Source organism: Meles meles, chromosome 5 (genome assembly GCF_922984935.1).
Source record: "Meles meles chromosome 5, mMelMel3.1 paternal haplotype, whole genome shotgun sequence".
Taxonomy (NCBI): Eukaryota; Metazoa; Chordata; class Mammalia; order Carnivora; family Mustelidae; genus Meles; species Meles meles.
In genome coordinates this window covers 146,036,435-146,054,006 of record NC_060070.1, presented here as the reverse complement: position 1 = coordinate 146,054,006, position 17,572 = coordinate 146,036,435, and the positions used below count along the sequence as shown (strand labels likewise).

Here is a 17,572-nt window from a genome sequence, read left to right as displayed (position 1 = left end):
TGTGCAGGTCCTCAGCTCCAAACCTGGTCAGACTGGCTCAGAAAAGAGGCTACCAGGCAAGCAAGATACACCCAGCAAGTGACTATCAAATGAAACAAACTTGCCTCTCCTTGGTGGGAACTGCTGGTTTTGCAAGACAAAACACATTCTTTCCCTCCTTTTGTCCCTCCTCTTCATTCTGCTGATAGCTTTCAGCCCTCTGATTTAATTAACTTCCAGCTGGATCCTAGCTAACATTTGCACCAGCTTAAGTTGGATATTAAAACTTACTTTAATTTTAGCCAGCTTGACCGCACATTAAAATTTAAATTTGTAAAATAAATTTCTATTTTTTCTATATTCTCATTTTGTCTTTAGTTTTCACTTGAAACCAGCTTCATTTTAAGGCAAGATTACTATTATTTACATATCTCATATCTTATTTTCCAGCATATGAAGATGTTTCTCTTGCTATTTTTAGTAGTTTTAATTACATATCAATTAGAATCTTTAACTCTTAGTCATCTTGGTTTCTAGTGAAAACTAAGCAATGGTGAGCAGTCTGTCATATCAACATTTTTTTAAATTGCAAATTTATGGATGCATTTTAAAATTTTCAGAAGCATATGCCTTTTTAATTTATTTTAATGTAACATTAGCATATCTAAATATTTTTAGTTTCTCTGCAAGAAGAAGCCAAAAGTAGATATACCTATATTTAGTAATTAGTATTCTAGTATTTTGTCTAATTTGGAAATGATTTAGATATCTAATGAGTTTAATTCAACTCATTGTTTAACTTAGCAAAACTTTGAAGATTTTTAAGTTAACCAAAAATATTTGGGAAAGCTATTGTTGGGGAGGAAAAAAATTTATTTTCCCTTTAAGGTCTTGGACTAAGAATCCAATTGATGTGAGACAGATTTATGGGAGAAAATCAAATTTTGCTTCCCACCTGCAGAGACTCTGCATAGACTTGAAATGTCAAGGTCAAGCAATATGAGGCTAATAGGACCATGTGAGCTAAAGGGAAGAGTAGAGTCTGGGGATACAAAGTGGGAGGAAGACCATTAGAAGGAAGGTGAAAGGAGGTGTTCAGAAACAAAGGTTGCCCTGCTGTCAGGTTTCTTAGATAAAGAGGTAGCTCTATTAGTAGGTCCTTCTCTGGTACAGGGAAGAAGGGGTGGATAAAGGGCTTTTCCTGAATCTGCTGGGTTTTGACTGCTTTTAACTCAAAATAATCTTTATGCCAAAGTGGCCCATCTTGGGGTGGTTTGCCCTTGGCCCCTATACTATTTGGAAAATTTACCTAAACTTTTTAATTAACCTACTTGTTTTTACCTTTTTTTACACCTTATTTATTTGAGAGAGAGAGAGAGCACACAAGTTGGGGGGAAGGGGCAGAGGGAGAGGGAGAGAGTCCTTGGGCAGACTCCACGCTGAGTGCAGAGCCTGAAGGGAAGCTCGATCTCATGACCCCTGAGATCACAACCTGAGCTGAAACCGAGCTGGCCACTTAACCATAACCTACTTGTTTTTAATAATTATGTTTAGATTACTTACAAAACTTTATTAAGCATTAGACAAAGTCAGTCTAAGCTTTTATTTTTTGTGGATAAATCTTGTAAGATAACATACACTTATTTGACTAGTAAAGTCAGGTAGAATAAAAATTTTATATTTAATGTCAATAGCTCCAAAGACATATTTAGTTTTGTAGGGGCCAAAGGAAGGCAGCCCCAAGATGGACCACTTTGACATTGAGATTAATCTGAATTAAAAGCAGTCAAAACCCAGCAGTTCAGGAGAAGTTCCTTACCCCCCCTTGGCTTAAGAGAGTTATTAACAAAGATCTCTCTTTATCTAAGAAATTTATCTGCCTTATAGGGCACCTGTGTTTTCCAAATACCTTCTTTCACCTTCCTGCTAGTGATCTTTCTCTCTTCGGTATCCTTAGATCACTACCCCTCTCTTTGGCTCATATATATCTTGTTGACTGACTATTTTTGGAATTTTCATGTCTGTATGGATTTCTTATACAAACACTAGTAAGTTTTACTTTTCCCTGTTAATCTGCCCCATGTTAGTTTGATTCTAATTCCAGCTAGAAGAATCTTGAAGGGAGGATGAAATTCTTCCTCCCCAACATTTTGATGAAACCATCAATCACAAACTAGCTTTTATATAAAGTATTTTCCCAGATCATATGAACTTGAAAAGCATTTGGGTTAGTTTTTATCGCTTTGACTTTTAGAATACACAATCCTTATAAGCACTTGCCTTCAAACCAACTAAATAGACTTCTTTCACAAATTAATGTTAACAACACCATCACGAGGTGGAAACACATTTACAACACAGACACACATGAACAGATAGATGCCGACTTTAAAGCTTCTATTTAATTTACTTATTAAAATATTTTATTTTTAAAGTAATCTCTACGCATAATGTAAGGCTTGAATTTACAACCCTGAGATCAAGAATTGTATGCTCTACCCACTGAGCCAGCCACGTACCCTGATACCTTCAGTTTTTATATTAATGTCTTGAAATAGGTACAGAATTTACTAGTCTTAGAAGTCGAATCTGATGTTTTTCTAGTAGATGGAATAAATTAAGGTTATTGATCTAGGTGGCTAATGCTCTTTCTAGGACTTTTTTTCTCTTAAGGACAGAGACTTACATGCTCTTTGAGATAAATATGGGAGATTTTGGAATTAGTAAAGAGGTTTGGTCTTTGAATTATTTTTGGAACTATACCTCTGGTCCTATAAAGACCAGATTTGTAAAACAGGGCTGTTTTTAGTTTCTCAAAGAATTGGGCTGTTGCCTAAAACATATTAAATGACTCATACATCCACCTTCCTATGAGAAAGTCTTTTTTTCTGGGTACATTTAACTTAGGGGAGAAGGCCTCCAATTTTTTTTTAATCGGGCTCTGAATATCAGCTTTTAATTTGGCCATATTTTTGATTACAGATTTTGAAAATCTTTTTAAAATATCTTGTTAGGTTTTAGCTGGGACAAACAGTAAAGATTTCTGGCAGTATATAACCACCTCATGGGCCTAAGAAGCATCCTCAAAGAGGGTGTAAAAGATACTATTTTTATAAGATCTAGAGCCACTCCCAAAGAGAGCCAAAGAAAGAACCAAGGCAGGCGGAAAGCCAAGCCGTGTTCTCAGAATGTGAAACAAGATGAGCATGAAGGAAACAGCTATTCCTAGGAGAAAAGGATCAATAACCAGTGGTTTAGGATTTGGAAAGGAAGGAACACCGAGAATTTTTATTTCCCTTTCTCTGCTGGGCTCAGGCAGTAATCTGTTTTTATTTTTATTTTTTTTAAAGATTTTATTTATTTATTTGACAGAGAGGGAGAGATCACAAGTAGGCAGAAAGGCAGGCAGAGAGAGGAAGGGAAGCAGGCTCCCTGCCGAGCAGAGAGCCCGATGCGGGACTCGATCCCAGGACCCTGAGATGATGACCTGAGCCGAAGGCAGCGGCTTAACCCACTTAGCCACCCAGGTGCCCCGGTAATCTGTTTTTAAAACGACTGTTGAGGACTCTCCCTGGGTTTAAGAAATTAACTATGGCCCTAGGTTAGCCTTTGACCAGGGGATGAAAGACCCACTGAGGACGACCACTGTAACCTCAGGGGGTTTTATTTTCAAAGGTAACCATCTCTTCCAAGTGGAAAGGCCATTCAGACAGAAAGTCCACTGAGTACTCAGGTGAGAAGGACAGAGAGGAGCAGCACGGTTACGGCCTTTCATCCCAGGTACTGCTTACAATTTTAATTCTTTCATTAGCCTTTTGTTACGAATCTTTCAATGAAACTATTGTGGAATCTTGAAGTCTTTTGGAAGCTTCTGCATACCCGTTAAAATGGGCATCCCATTCTGTTTACTTAATTTAAGAGCCTTTACTCTTTTTTTTTTCCTAAGATTTATTTATTTGGGAGAGAACAAGAGTATGAGTGTGCGTGCATGAGTGGGGAACGAGAGAGAGAGAGAGAGAGAGAGAGAGAGAGACTCTCAGACTCCCCACCGAGCGCGGATCCCAATGTGGGCCTCCATTCAGAACCCTGAGATCAGGACTGGAGCTGAAATTAAAAATTGGACACTTAACCGACTGAGCCACCCGGGTGCCCCCCCCTCCTTTAAAGAATCTTTTAAGTGCCCTTCTTCAATGAACAGTCTTGTCTAATTAGAACAGTCCCCATAATGGCCACCCTAATTTACCAGGTTTTTAAAATCATTTATTTTATATTCCTAGATACATTTAACTTCTGGGGCTAAAGTGCTTAGACATAGAACAAACAGGCATGCTGGAGAGCAGTGCGCTGAATTAGAACTTAAAGATCCCATGAGCTAATAAAGCTTTGGGTTTCTCGGAGCTGAAGTAATTAATAACCTAAAAGGGTGTGCAGTTTACAGTGTGCCTTGTGGCAAGGACGTTTTGAGCTCGGCAGGTGACCCAGGGTGGATTTCCCTTGTTGCATGACCAATTTATCCCGTCACGGGAGTCCTCTTGAGGTGGCAGGCGCTATTAACAGCCTTGAAATGCTCCACCCATACCCACTGATTTTGTGCCTTTTGGCCTCTGAGATCCCACCAGCCATGGCCACTTACTTATACCAAACAAGACAAGCAGACACGTCCCTTAATGGATAAGCTGTAGGGCATCCTGATCCTGTAGCCACCACCACCAAGTGCCCTGAAATCTGGCTGAGGTCCCGCCCCCTGCCCTAGGGAACTGTGACCTGAGAGGCTAGGGGCGTGGCTCCAGGCTGACCAGTGCACCCTCTCAGTTAGGCTCCAGGCAAATATGCCATCTCAATGGACTCAACTGTCCCCCAGCACAAGTTCACCCACTCTGTTAAAAGAAAGCCAATTAGATCAGGAGCTCAGTTGTCTCAAAAGACAAATCAGATTGAGAGGAGCTGAAGCGTAGATCTCGAAACCATGAGAAAGACAGCGGACCCGGAGAATCTGCAGGTACCATGCCTGTGTTTGTCGCTGTCCCCAAATGCTGCTGGAAGTTTGCTTCCAGTGTCCTCACTGTCTTCAGTTCTGCTAAATAACAGAACCCAAACAAGTACATGTGACAATCTAATTGGCTTTATTAAGTGACTAATGAACCGGGCAGCACCCCATCTAGCAAGTAGAGAAGCACCCCAAGGAGTTGTACACAATGGAGGTTCTTATAGATGGTGGGGGGTGGCAGCCAGAAAGTTCTTAGTACAAGAAAAGGATTGTTCCAGAGGAGGCTGTTTGCTGGGGAAAAGCAAGGTGTCTTACCATGCAGATGAGCTCATCTTTCTTTGGGGGATGGAGAGGCCCCAGGTGACAGACTCATTGGCAGTGATGGAAAGAAACTTTTCCCAACTGACTGGTTCAGGTCGGAGCGCTGGTCTTGTAAAATGGTCCTGAAGTATTCCCTCTTCTTCAGTTTTCTGGAAGAGTTTGAGAAGGGTTGGCATCCATACTTCATTAAATGTTTGATGGACTGTACCAATGAAGGCATTGGGTTCTGGACTTTGGTTGGGAGGTTTTTTGTTTTTTATTTTTTTGATTATTGATTCAATGTCTTAACTAGCAATCGTGTCTTCAGATTTCCTATTTCTTCATGATTCAGTGTCTCTCTCTCTTTTTTAAAGATTTTATTTATTTATTTGTCAGAGAAAGAGAGAGAACAAGCAGCCGAGTGGCAGGCAGAGTGAGGGGCCCAGGGCAGCACTCAGTCAGGACCCTGGGATCATGACTTGAGCCAAAGGCAGTTGTTTAACCTACGAGTCACCCGGGTGTCCCCATGATTCAGTCTTGATAGGCTGGATATTTATCCATTTCTTGTAGGTCATCCAATTTGTTGGCATATAATTGTTTTATAGTAGTGTCTTATGATCCTCTCTTTCATTTCTAGTTTTATTTATTTGAGTCCTCTCTCTTTTTTTCTTGGTGTCTGGCTAAAGGTTTGTCAGTTTTGTTCATCCTTTAAAATTTTTGGTTTATCTTTAATGTAGCTTTTGCAATTTATACTCTATTTCTTCCTTCCTCAGTAACTCTATGCTACTATAAATAAAAACTGCCCTTGTCATTGATAAAGATATATTTCCTCCCTGGTGATAGGGTTTAGTTAGTTAAATAATTTAATTATTCAACACACTTGTGTTGATAGTCTACCATGTACCAGGCACCGAGGATATAGAAATGTACAAGGAAGATATGTTCTGTGTCTTTTTTGGCGTTTACAGTACAACGGACAGCTTAAACCAATCTGTGGTCCTCTAAACTGAGCTTAACCTACTTGTCCTTCATGATCTGGTGCCAGACGTCTTTTTAGCCCTACCTCCCACCATCCCCCAACCTGCCCTTTCCTCTAGCCATATTTGCAGTTCTGAAGGCATACTGAGCTTCCGCACCTCTGACCTTGCATGTATGAGGACCTCTCCTCAGAATGCCTCTGCTCTATCCTTCACACCTCACCTTTTTCATATCATCCTTGGCTTTCAAGGTGCAGTTTAAGCACGACTCTCGAAAAGTGTTTCCTGTCACCACCTCCCCCTGTCTGATTGCGTGCCCTTTTTTGGTAGCGCAGGTATTCTTCCCTACCCAAATAGAGCTCTATCAGAGCATTTGCCAAATAAACTTGCTGTAATTACCGGTTTACTTGAGTCTTTCCCCACATTAAACTCCTAGTCCCTGGAGACCAAGGTGTGAGTCTCCTTCCATTCTATGTAACTTTGTATTCTTACTACCTGGCATCAGTCCAGCCATATATTCTGTAAGTATTTGTTGAATTATACTTGAGAGTCACTGTCTGTCCATCTGATATGGTAGAACCTCATCCATATTCTCTTATTGTCATCACAATGCTGAATGATCCTGAAATGAATTGTCAGGAAGAAAATATCAGTGTTTTCCATCTTGAGAACTATAGTAGTACATCAAGTTGAAACAGAAAAGAAAAACTTTACCCTCTGAAGAAAAGCTTTAAATAGTGCTATTTGTTGGTTTTGAAGAACCATAGATGCCTGGGATCATTAGGAGGGGGCAGCTTGACCACAAAGGTTCTTTGTCAAAGAGGGTGATTTATAAACAGTCACGATGATTTTGCAAATGGCAGCTGTGGCCCGCAATGAGGAACAATCTGTATCTCCCCGGTGGTCATTTAGTTCTACCTCATGCTCAGATGAGAATTGTTCTGAGTAGCCTCACCTACAAATGCCAAATGCCAGAAGGAAAGTTAGAATAATCCTTCCTTAGAGGATAATAAAGTTAAAGCTTAGTTTGTTATGGTTTTATTGGAATCAGAGTTAAGAATGAACATGGAAACATACCTCTTCTGTGTCTTGTTCTTTCATTCCATTTCCACAGTACCCATCTCTCCTGACTCCGTTTTTCCCACCCAGCCAAGACAGGGGCTTCGATGCACTGGGGCCATAGTTTAAAGGCTGAAGCCCTTACCTTGGAGAAAGTGGCTTCCACAGCAGGGAGCGTATGCTGTGTCCCTTAGGAACCCAAATAGCAACATCCCCCTGCTCTCCTAGTCACACCCCCTGATTTTGAGTAGTCGTTTTAAAAACCCCAACCTCCAAGACTAACATGCAACCTAGGCACCCAGAACAGGCTGCCTGGGGCCTGACAGGCTGGCCCTGAAGACCCAGGTGAGAAAGGATTTTTCTTGGATCATAATTTGGGGTTGTTGGCCTCAAAGATGGGGGAAGCCTGGGAAAGAAGGTCAGTACACACACACTGTAGTGTTGAAAAGTGCCTTGCTTTAACCTTTGAGGTGCAGCTTAGTTAAAGGACCAGATGCTCGAAGAGATAATAGTTTACAAGACAAATACAATCCTCACCCTTGTACCAAGTCTCTTGCCCTTGTGGACAAGTAAATATAAGGGGGTACAGACAAGTCTTATGATAAGGGACTTATAAGATGCTAAAAAATCATCCTGGAGGAGAGGATAACATGTAGCCTGGTGATCAGAAGAAATAAATGAAACTGTTGTGTCCATGTGTGTAGAAGGGTAGATAGTGGCCTTGACTCATCCTGCTCCAGGGGGAAGAGTGATGTCAAGGATCTGCCTTGGGCAATGGAGAGTCTATAGCCCAGGTGTCCCTGCCTTTTGCAGCTTCTCCAAGTAACTAATATGGTGAGGGGGCAGATGGTGGTAGAATCAGTGAGGGCTGGCAGGGTCAGGGTGAGGAATGTCATGGTCAAGGGTGTGACCAAGTGTTTATTGTGCTAGCTGGGACAGCCTTGACTGAGTTCCATCCATCAGGAAGTAAATGCCAGCTTGCCATCCCACTGGTGAGGCAAGACCATTAGCAGCCAAGAGAGGCTGCAGAAAAAATAAAAACAATATGGCACCCGGGGGCAAGGAAGAGCAGCCTGAACAACATCTGAGGTTTTTGAAAGGCTTTTCCTGGTTTCCATGCACTCCTTTGGAAGGAGAGGAATGAGGGAGGATCTGTCCCCGTCTTCTGAAGACTCAGTACTAGGCTGTGGATGTCACTGGAAAGGAATTTTCCTTATTGGGTCTCATCTGGACAGTGCGTGAACTTGTATTCTTTTCAGGATGTTCTTTTATCACCATACTCCAAGCCAATAAGACGATGGAATAAAATATCTATTTCAGATCATTCATGGAATGCACGAAGCCCCAGCAATAAGATGATGGAGCCAAGAAGAGTCAAATATATTCTACCCTTTTGTACAGACACTTTGAAAACATCTGTCTTTGTGGTTGTTGGCATTTTACAAGGATGCTGTTGCCTAAGATTCCTGCTAGGACTGGAGCACAGACAAGATCCTGTGATTACAGGGTTCCTTGGCAACTAAGTGCCTTAAACAGTGTTAGAAACAGACTATAAAACAGAAGTCTGGACTGTGTCAGGAAGCATTTAACAAGACTTCAGTGTCTATGTGGTATTTTTATGATTTGCAAAGCATTAAAGCAAGTGACCATGACAGCCCAACATAGTCACTATAGTAATAACCAGTGCAAATTTTGAGATCTACTAAACATTTTTTTTAAATTAGAGATGTTTAGGGGCACCTGGGTGGCTCAGTGGGTGAAGCATCTGCCTTTGGCTCAGGTCATGATCCCAGGGTCCTGGGATCGAGCCCCGCATCAGGCTCTCCGATCAGCAGGGGAGTCTGTTTCTCCTCTCCCTCTGGCCCTGCTCATGTGCTCTCTAGTTCACTCTCTCTCTCTCAAATAAATAAATAGAAAATATCTTTAAAAAAAAGATGTTTAAATATTTTGATAGGGCTGCCTCTAAAATCAAAATACAGAGTATTCATTAATTTGCTAAATACTCAGCCTTCACAAGGTCCTTTTTTTTTTTAAGATTTTATTTATTTATTTGACAGACAGATCACAAGTAGGCAGAGAGGCAGGCAGAGAGAGAGGAAGGGACGCAGGCTCCCCGCTGAGCAGAGAGCCTGATGTGGGGCTGGATCCCAGGACCCTGAGATCATGTCCTGAGCTGAAGGCAGAGGATTTAACCCACTGAGCCACCCAGTCGCCCCCACAAGGTCCTTTTTAAAAAGACTTTTAGGAAAAAGCATTTAGATATTTAAATAAAATGAGCAGCTGTCCCTAGAGTGACTTCTTAAAACCATAATCCGACCTGATACCTTAATTTTCCTTTGCACTAAAAACTATAGCCTCTCTTCTGGTATTGTCGAGAATTATTGACATGAGGTTAAAAATTACTCTAGGATATAGAGCACAACGATCTCTTTGACAGATTGAAGAATTAATATGTATCAAAGAAACAACCCTTCACTACTGACCAAATTCAAACCACTCTTGTCATCATAAAAGCAATAAATAATCAATCTTGGGTTGAAATGCATGTTGTGCTCACCCCACTTCCAACATTTACGGGGCCCAGTGGAGAATATAAGGAGATGCTCACATGCAATAGATCTGACAGTCATAAACCAACCTAATGACTTGCTTACCAAAATATGTCCTGTCCTTCTATATTTACAAATATACTTTCATGATTGGAAGGCAAACTCAAATTTAGAATTCTTGGACCACTTTGTGTTGTATGTCAGCAATTCCCCTCTCCCAGGCCACCCTCTCTTCTTCTCACCACCGGCTTCATCCTATACTGTAGGGCCTTGGGGAACGTGGCCCATGTGCAACGCTAGCCTTGCACACACAAGCTCTCGCCACCACTCACCACTTCCCCAACAGTTGTGCATGGCCACCTGCAGGTCTAGGAGTGGGTTTCCCGCTTTTCTGTCCACCTTTAGACCAGACCTAGAGAAGAGACCAGTGCAGGCCCTGGAGGAGAGCTCAGGGTCATTGGGGAAGGGAATTCCAGGGTCTTGGGTACCTGGAGTCTGATCTAGAAAAGAGGTCACGGACACCTATTTGATGTGTCCCTTTGGCCATGAAGGGAGGGCATGGCCAGAGAAAAGCAAGAGTGAGCTCTTTAAGAGTGAGCTCCAGGAGAGGAGCCTCTTTTCCATGATCACAGGGTGGGTCCTGGGGAACTTTTCTGCCCTTGACTAAGGCTAAAACCACCCCACCCCTATTTAACAGTGTTATCCTCTCCCACAGCCCCTTGTCTATTTCCCTGGGATAATTTGTATAGGCTTCTGGACAAACACTAGGCTGTGCCATCACTCATGGGAAAATAGCCAAGTAGTTTCCAGATATTACTGGAAGTTGGGGCCGTAGAGAGGATATCGAAAGCGGAGAACTGAAACTCTCCTCTGGCATTTGGATACTTATTTTTTTAAAATTTTATTTTATTTATTTATTTGACAGACAGAGATCACAAGTAGACAGAGAGGCAGGCAGAGAGAGAGGAGGAAGCAGGCTCCCCGCTGAGCAGAGAGCCTGATGCGGGACTCGATCCCAGGATCCTGAGATCATGACCTGAGCCGAAGGCAGCGGCCTAACCCACTGAGCCACCCAGGCGCCCCGCATTTGGATACTTCTTAACACGGCAAACTTTCTACAACAAGCAAAGGCATGGACTCCTTACGTCCGGCCTCCCTTCCCGTGTCGCCTGCACGTCTTGGTCCTCTGCCACACGCCCTGTGTCACCTCACCTCTGTCCCATAGTCTCTTAGCTCTGGCCCTTGGTGTCTTCCCATCTGCCATCAACAGTTTCTTTGGGGGTCAAGACTTGACCTCGATCTCCTGAATCCCGGTCGGTGCCCCTTTGCCCACAGAATGTTGATTCACCCCCTCCGCCTCCCTCCCTCCGAGGGACTCCCGGTGGTGAGAGAAGTGAAGAGGGGAGGCCAGCCCTACCTGGAAACCTGGGCCTTGTGGATCCTGGAGATGTGGTCTCTGTTCCCCGCATTTGATTTTACTACTTCAACCAATGCCATCAGAGAGATGAGAATGAAGCTACTTGTTGGCATTTTCTTGTTTTGTCTTGGGAACTAGAAAAGGAAAAGAAGAACTGTCTTTTTTTTTTCTTTCTTTCTTTTTTTTTTTTTTTTTTGAGAGGGGGCATCTCCCTTCCAGTTGTACCTTGCTCCTTCGCTCATTTCCTGCTGGGGCAATTTCAGGTTCAACCTGTTTTTTAAGTTATGAATCCCATGAGTGACTCAAAGCCAGTTTTGGGAGAGGAAAAAAAAAAAAAAGCTAAGCTGAGTGTCTGTAAAGTAGAGAATATGTATTATTGGTCGTGGAACTTTTGGCAAACACCCACTAAGGCCTTATGCATCTATTCATTCAGCAAAAATACGTGGAAGCAAAAATATGCTCAGTGGATGGTGTCAGATATAAAGGCAATTAAGTGCTCTTTTCTGAGAGATGCTTTTTTTTTTAAGGTCAGATCCTTATTTTTGTCATGGCAGCAACAAAACTTAGAAGTTGTAGTTATTATAAATTTGCCAAATGTGTTGCTTTAAAAAAAAAAGACTTTATTTATTTGACAGACAGACATCACAAGAGAGGCAGGCAGAGAGAGAGGGGGAAGCAGGGTCCCCGCTCAGCAGAGAGCCCGATGCGGGGCTCGATCCCAGGACCCTGGGATCATGACCTGAGCCGAAGGCAGAGGCTTTAACCCACTGAGCCACCCAGGCGCCCCTGTGTTGCTTTTTTTTTTTTTTGAAAAAAAGGAAATTATGGAGTTCCGTTAACCCAGCTATCATGAGTCGATGTATTAAACATTAACTCTCCAAGTCACAGAGACCTCAAAGATGGTACATAAAACTTTTCAGTCTCACTAACGAGGAAAAGGGGTCTCAGAGAGGGTGAATGACTTATTCAGCCTGTGGTAGAGCCAGATCTTGAGTCTGATCTTTCTTTCTTTCTTTTTTTTTTTTTTAAAGAATTTATTTACTTAGGGCGCCTGGGTGGCTCAGTGGGTTAAAGCCTCTGCTTTCGGCTCAGGTCATGATCCCAGGGTCCTGGGATCAAACCCCGCATCGGGCTCTCTGCTCAGCAGGGAGCCTGCTTCCTCCTCTCTCTCTGCCTGCCTCTCTGCCTACTTGTGATCTCTGTCTGTCAAATAAATAAATAAAATCTTTAAAAAAATTTATTTATTGATTTGAGAGCGTGAGTGCATGCACATGAGCAGAGGGAGGAGCAGAGGGAGACGGGGAGGGAGAATCTCAAGCAGACTCTGTGCTGAGGGGAGAGCCCGACGCAGGGCTCGATCTCACAACTCTGAGCTGCAACCAAGAGTTGGATGTCTAACCACTGAGCCACCCAGGAGCCCCGGATCTTTCATCTTTCTCTGTGCGATGCCTTCTCCAGGAACAATCGTGATAGTTATTATTTATTATGAGAACAAGGCACTGCTGGTATTCCCACATCTTTGTAAAATATCCATTATTGTTTTTAGAGACAGAGAAAGCAAGGCTAAGAGAAAATGTCACTTAAGCAACAATTTCCCAACTACCTAGTGACAGAGCCAGGATTGGAAAAGCAAAATCTATCCTCAAGGTCACAATCTTTCCACATTCCCACCATACTTGCACCACATTTCTGTCCCCATATGCTGCTGGGAGCATTTTCTTCTCATTGTCATCTTTTCTTGTATAACCAAGACCAAGTGAGGATGAATGAGTCTGTCTCCAAATTGATATGTTTGTCTACTTGATCATTTGTTCCTTCCTTCACTCTTCTCGGTGTAAACACATGGAGTTAAAAGTTATGAAAGATGCACTAGTAACATACAGACCTGCCTCTTAAGACAGCCAGTGTCGGGGCGCCTGGGTGGCTCAGTGGGTTAGGGCCTCTGCCTTCGGCTCAGGTCATGGTCCCGGGGTCCTGGGATCGAGCCCCGCATCGGGCTCTCTGCTTGGCAGGGAGCCTGCTTCCTCCTCTCTCTCTGCCTGCCTCTCTGCCTAGTTCTGATTTCTCTCTGTCAAAGAAATAAAAAATTAAAAAAAAAAAAAAAAAAAAGACAGCCAGTGTCTGAAAGGGGATATAGGACTTGCTCCCAAATAACTACAGTATAAGACAGAATGTAACAACAAATTATCAGAAGTATAAAGGGTTACAGGCATTCCGGTGTTGGAGGAAAATAAGATAATTTGATACCGTTTGGAATGTTAAAGCATTCTTGGGAGAAAGAAAGTATCTTGCAAAGACTACGAGTTGTTTCACTCTTTGGCCTGTAGGTGGGGAAAGAGGGCACATGCTCATGGAGATTTTCTCTGAGAATGGGTGTAAATGCTTTATATCTGAGAATAATTTGAAATAATGAACTTAGGGGAAGATGAGAAAATTTGGATTTTCCAAATGGGTCCTTAGAAAATAAAAGCTGCTAAATTTCTAGACAGTCAGGCTTCAAAGATGTAAACATTTTATATGCTAACGAAAATCAAGTGAACAACTAAAAATGTACAGTCATTACATTTGCTGGGCTCTTACCCTGAGTTACATAAATTTGAATGAATTGGTACATAAATAAACATTCAGATTTTTATGGAAATGAATAAAAAGTCAGTGGAACTGGAAGTCAGTGGAATGAGGAAGAGATTCAACTGGGCAAGAGCCACACTTATTTTTATTTTTTTAAGATTTTTATTTATTTATTTGAGAGAGAGAGTTAGAGCATGAGCTGGGGGAAGGAGAGGGAGAAGCAAACTCCCCACTGAGCATGGAGCTCGAGTGTGGGGCTCAATCCCAGGACCCTGACATCATTATCTGAGCCGAAGACAGCCACTTAACCGGCTGAGCCACCCAGGTGCCCCCACACTGTTATTTTTGCTTAGATATTTGCAACCCTAAATGGCTATTCTATGGGGGGGGGGAATGTAGAATCAGGGGTACCTGTCCGGCTCAGTCAGTAAGGCATGTGACTCTTTTTTAAAAAATTAATGTAAAATGTATTATTTGTTTCAGGAGTACAGGTCTGTGAATCATCAGGCTTACACACTTCACAGCACTTACCATAGCACATACCCTCCCCAGTGTCCATAACCCCCCACCCTCTCCCTCCCCCACTCCCCCCAGCAACCCTCAGTTTGTTTCTTGAGATTAAGAGTCTCTTATAGTTTGTCTCCCTCTCCGGTCCCATCTTGTTTCATTTTTTCCCTACCTACCCCCCACTACCCCTCCCTCCGCCTCTCAAATTCCTCATATCAGAGAGATCATATGATAATTATCTTTTTCTGATTGACTTATTTAGTTTAGCATAACACCCTCTAGTTCCATCCACGTCATTCTAAATGGCAAGATTTTGGATTTTTGATGGCTGCATAGTATTCCTGTGTGTGCGTTTGTCTTTGCATGCGCATGTGTATGGACATACCACATCTTCTCTATCCGTTCATCTGTTCATGGAGATCTAGGCTCTTTCCATAGTTTGGCTACTGTGGACATTGCTGCTATAAACATTTGGGGGACACATGACTCTTGATCTCATGGTTGTGGGTTTGAGCCCCATGTAGTGAGTAATTGAGTATAATGATTACTTAAAAATAAAATCTTTAAGAATATATATGTATAGAAATACATATATATATAAGTATATATATGAAATCAAGTATCTTGTGAAATTACACAAGATCTTCATGATGTCTTAGGGCATTTTTAAGTTAAATTACTTAGACTAAAGGCAGGTAAGAATTTCAAAGCAAATTTAGATCTTTTTTTGTTCACAACCTGATAGTGCAAATTCTAATTCTGGTTTTGAGATTCTTGGGAAAAATGAAAAAGAAATGCACTGTACAAGAGAAGGGAAGCAGGCTCTAAGACTAACTCGGTTAAAGCCCATAGCAACAGGAGAAAGTTATTACTCAGTCTTTGAAGGCTGTCTTTAGATGTATTATTCTCGTGCACATAACCTGCTATTTAAGTTCAAAGTTAAAGGGTATCTGGGAGGCCCGGTTAAGTGTCTGCCTTCGGCTCAGGTCATGATCTCAGGGTCCTGGGATCGAGCCCCACATCGGGCTCCCTCTGCCTTTCCCCACCCTCACTCATGCTCTCTTTCTCTCTCTTAAATAAATGAAAATTTTTTAAAAAGTTAAAAGAATAGTCACAATAACTGCAACTTCAAGAAAAAGCGTAAGGAGGACTTTATCTGTGATATTGTATTTCCTGAGAAACGTCTCAAGTAAACACGGGAAAGTGAGAACAGTCACAATGGAGGTAGGTGACTAAGAGCCTGTTACTTTGTTCTCCCTCCTTTGTCGTCTGTTTGAAACGCCTCACAATAAAACACCTGCCCACAGGCTTTAGGAAGACTTGATCATTTTTATAAGTCATCAAATCATTCTGCATGCCCACTCTGACATGGGTGTTTTGATTCACCGCTGGAGGAATGACACCACAAAAGTGGCAGTGTAAAGTGACTAGAACTTCCAACCCATCAGTGGCAGTAGGGAAAGCAACAGGTAGAAGGAGTGGAAAATTTGGAGCGGCGAGAACATCTCTTCCTGGTGGTGGGGCTGGAGGCAGGGGTGTGGTGGGGGCGGGGCAGGGGGGATGCGGGTCCTCCCTCCTCAGAGCAGGTTTTCTCACTGCTCGGTGCTGCTAGGGCCCGTCTGGGGGGATCTGGTGACCAGAGAACCAAAACATGCCTTTCCAAGGGTCTAAGAAAAGTGTCCTACCCACAAAAACTTCTTAATTACTCTGAAATGTCACATCCGTTGAGTTTCGATTTTCAGAGATACAGGGAAATAAGACGTGTATGATACCAAACTAGGACATCTGATCATCTTCTACTTAGAGCAGTCTCCTTCTGTCTCAGAGTTTGGCTTTGGGGAGAAGGCAGATTTAGCTGAAGCCTGCCTTACCTGAAAGGATGGTGTTAAGGGAAAGCACTTCAGAAAGTGTCCGACTCTTCCAGGATGTTCTCTGTCCAACACTAGTTTCCCGTGACTTGACAGTTTGCTGAATAGAATGTATTGTAGGCGGGCTTGGGGGTCCTCACAGCTACCGGATAGAGTTTAAGGCAAATCTGTAAACTAGGTGAGGAGTGTTCCTAATATCTAATGTGAGAGACTGGGTGCTTTTTTTTTCTTTCTTTCCTTTAGAGAGGGTGAGGGAGGGTGGGGGAAGGCCAAAGGGAGAGAGAGGAAGAGAGAAAACCCTCAGCAGTCTGCACATCCAGTGCGGAGCCCAGGGCAGACCCGGACATGGGTCTCCATCTCACTACCTGGAGATCACGACTGGAACCTAAATCAATAATCGGGTGTTTAACCATCTCAGATGCCCTGAGACTGGGGGCTTCTGATGGGACAGTGACTCAGCTAAGCTTCTCCTTGTGTGCATTATTTCATTGAACTCTTATACCATTCTTTAAGTTAAAAAGTTTCTTCCCTATTGTGATTATAAGGGAATAGTTTCGGAAGTTTAGGGAACCTGACAACAGTCACTTAGTACACGGTAGAATCAGAATTTGAGCCCAGATCTGTCTGTTGTCACAGGTTACTCTCTCTTCAGATACCCCAGACCACCTCCCCTTTCTTCATGCTCATCTTCGGAGACTTAACTCTTACTTTAGGGACTTTCTTTAGAGATGCAGGGGGTGGGGTATAGGACGATGCAGTAGAAGGGCTTGGTGGCAGCTTAGGGTTAGAGTAAGATGCCCTCCCTCCTCTCCAAGTCAGTCCCTCTGGATCCTGTGTTCTCATATGTCCTTGGAGACTTTGCCCATCATCATGTAAAACGTGATTGGATTTTTTTTCAGTCAAGAATCCCTTCAAAGAAATGTTCACTCAGGAACAGTACAAAATCTTACAAGAGTTGTACCAGTTTAAAAAACCTGGTACCAACCTGACAGGGTAGATTGTGTTGATGCTCGAATTCATCAGTTAGAAGATTTAGCAGCTGCTTTTGCTGATTTGTGTGACGGTGATGATGAAGAAACTGTACAGAAATGGGTCAAACCCTGGAATGGAATCACTAATTCCACTTGTATAGAGTTTGAAAAAACGGATGGAAATACCAGACTATGAAATGGTTCACCAGGCTGGTCTAACCTGTGATTACTCCGAACTTCCTCACCATATCAGCACAGAACAAGAAATCGAGTATCTTATTCAGTCTGTATATTATTTACTGAGAAATTTACCAAAACCTACTCTCGTGACAATTGCAAGGTCAAGTCTGGATGATTACTGTCCTTCTGAGCAAGTTGACACCATTC

At 42.6% G+C, this 17,572-nt stretch overlaps 1 protein-coding gene across 5 annotated transcripts in view; it reads left to right on the top strand.

The window, feature by feature from the left end:
• MBOAT1 (membrane bound O-acyltransferase domain containing 1) overlaps positions 1-17,572 on the top strand; it is a 250,232-nt gene that overhangs the window by 88,682 nt on the left and 143,978 nt on the right. Inside the window, exon 1 of one of the 5 annotated variants that reach the window (XM_046006679.1) lies at positions 3,659-3,759. The exons of the other annotated variants lie outside the window; for them this stretch is intronic. The gene's annotated coding sequence lies outside the window, so the exon portion shown is untranslated. Of the gene's footprint in view, positions 1-3,658; positions 3,760-17,572 lie in introns of those variants that run through there. 5 annotated transcript variants of the gene reach the window in all.